We start from the raw sequence: 2,268 nt of genomic DNA on the forward strand, positions 1-2,268 counted from the left end.
AAGACGGAGATGGTCACAGCTGGAAAACACTTGATCATTGGTCAGTTCGATTAGGCCTGACCTGAGGGTTAACATGATGGCTTCGTAGTTTAAGTGAGGTTAAGGAAAAGTGACCACGACTAAAATAAATTAAGAAAGAGAGGACATCTGGTTACACAATAAGTAATTCAAATATTCCAACAACAAAACTGCAGTGAAAATATAATTTTTCCCCTCCTCATCAAAGTTTCGCTTTTCACCAAAACAATTCCGTGTTTTATATTTTCGCTTCAGTTTCACACTCATATATAATAGCTATACATAGAAAAGATAGGAACTTAAGAAGAAAATAATTTTAGAGTAAGAAATGATAAAGATGAAGGCGGCTCACAAGCAAATAAGAATTCCTCTAAAAATCGCTAGCTCAGATGAAAGTATGCTTCAGGTTGAAGAAAAAACTGTACAATAGCCGAGACTTCAGATTATTAACATCGATCAGAAGTCCGAAACTTGTGATAGGGAGCAGCAGATGTGATCTGTTACAGGTGCTCAACAAAGAATTACTTTTTTGTGTATAACATAGGAACACCTAGAAAGAAATCTGGCAAATTCTTGATCCATTCTATTTGTTGTGCTTCAGATGTTGATTAACCTTAAGGATTGTTCCTGTGAATGATCAAGCATAAGTATAGTGAATTTTTTTAAAAGAGTTGTGATTTGTAACTAGTTCTTACAGGTCAAGCGAACTTGAGTTTTGTAATTAATTATTATATTATTTCGCAGAACGAAAACTAAGAAAAAAGAAAAAGTTAAGAAAAAAAAGAGGCGGAAGTGCGAAAAAGTGAAATTAAGTGTCGAGCAAAAAGTAATTGATTTGGGCGAAGTGCGGAACTGTATTAGATTCTAAATTACAATGTATAGAGACAAAGCTAGGAATGAAATGTTTATTGATCGAAGACTCGATTTCATGATTTATAAATTCTAACTAAAAACAACGAAGTAAAGACCTACAAACAAACAGAACGATTGTGTTTCGCTTGAAAGAAGCGATGGATGGAAACAGAAGAAAAATAAGATTTACCAAAGAAGTAAAGTTGATAGTTGATGGAATACTGAATACATTTTTGGGGAAAATTTTAATTAAAACAAAAACTGAAACAATCAAGAAATTAAAAGAAAGTTGAAAATCAGAAAAAGATCAAAATGTTGAAGTAGAATTAAAGGAAAGATAACTTATTTGGTCCATGTATGTGTGTTTGTGTGTATATATGTATATATGTCGAGAGTTGCGTGAAAATGTATATATATATATATATATATATATAAGCATGTGGTATGTATATATGCACTATATTGCAGTATGCGTTAGAAATGGTGAAAAGAAACGTATCAAAAAGCTTTATATGACAGACTGCAGTTCCGCACGTTATATTATTTACCTGTGTGTCGTTCTGGCAGGCAGACCTATTCTTCAACCTTTTGTCAAATTGACACACACACATGGAAAGAGAGAGAAAATGAGCGTGATGTTTAACGTTGAGTCTTTCAAAGGTTTTTCGCTTGTTTACGAAAAAGAACGAAGATGAAACCAAAATACGAATTCGTCAAAACATATTTTTACCCCGTTCCCACCATCAACTATTTAATGTTGGAGCGAAGAGTGGGAATAGTAAGAGAGAGAGAGAGAGGGAGTTAAACATAGAGAAAGGAGCAATGATCGTGAGTGAATGAGTGGGGTAGAAAGAGAGAGAGTGGAGCTTGTGAAAGTGATTGGTTTTGATAGTTGGATATGGAGAAAATGGAGTGTGAGTGAGATGGGAGAGATAAAGCGGAGGAAAAAAATCGAAGAGAGAGAGAGAGAGAAGTAGGATAAAAGAATGAAAGGAAAATGAAAAAAACAGAGGCAGAGCATGCGGCAAGAGGGAGGGATGAAGGAGAAAAGAACGATAACTATCACATAGTTTTATTTGTTTCTCAGATATGACTTGTCTTTCTATAAGACAGGAAGAGATTAAATTCGTAGTGCAGTCGTTGTCCGAGATGTACAGTTTCGCATAGCATTTCCTCCAGTTGTAATTTTTTTTTTCAAAAGTACGATTAATGTGTATCTTTTTGAAATGCTTAAGTATCACAACTTCTCTCGTTTCTTTATTTTTCCCACACCACCTACATAATAAATTTTCTGAAGTTTCGTGTCTATATAAGGAGATACAAAAGTTAGTGGAGTGGAAGAATAAAATCGTGTCAGTATTGAGTTACGGCCCTTCACATTTTGAGTTCAAATACTTT

At 34.2% G+C, this 2,268-nt stretch overlaps 1 protein-coding gene across 3 annotated transcripts in view; it reads right to left on the reverse strand.

Moving 5' to 3' along the window:
• Positions 1-1,669, reverse strand: part of LOC106867436 (AP-4 complex subunit sigma-1) — a 29,422-nt gene extending 27,753 nt beyond the window's left edge. Inside the window, exon 1 of one of the 3 annotated variants that reach the window (XM_014912312.3) lies at positions 1-1,669. This exon is cut by the window's left edge and continues 939 nt beyond it. The gene's annotated coding sequence lies outside the window, so the exon portion shown is untranslated. The other 2 variants (XM_014912311.3, XM_052976700.2) reach the window with 2 other exon arrangements.
• Positions 1,670-2,268: the final 599 nt, after the last annotated feature.

Source organism: Octopus bimaculoides, chromosome 24, assembly GCF_046866305.1.
Source record: "Octopus bimaculoides isolate indiv1 chromosome 24, ASM4686630v1, whole genome shotgun sequence".
NCBI classification, from domain to species: Eukaryota; Metazoa; Mollusca; class Cephalopoda; order Octopoda; family Octopodidae; genus Octopus; species Octopus bimaculoides.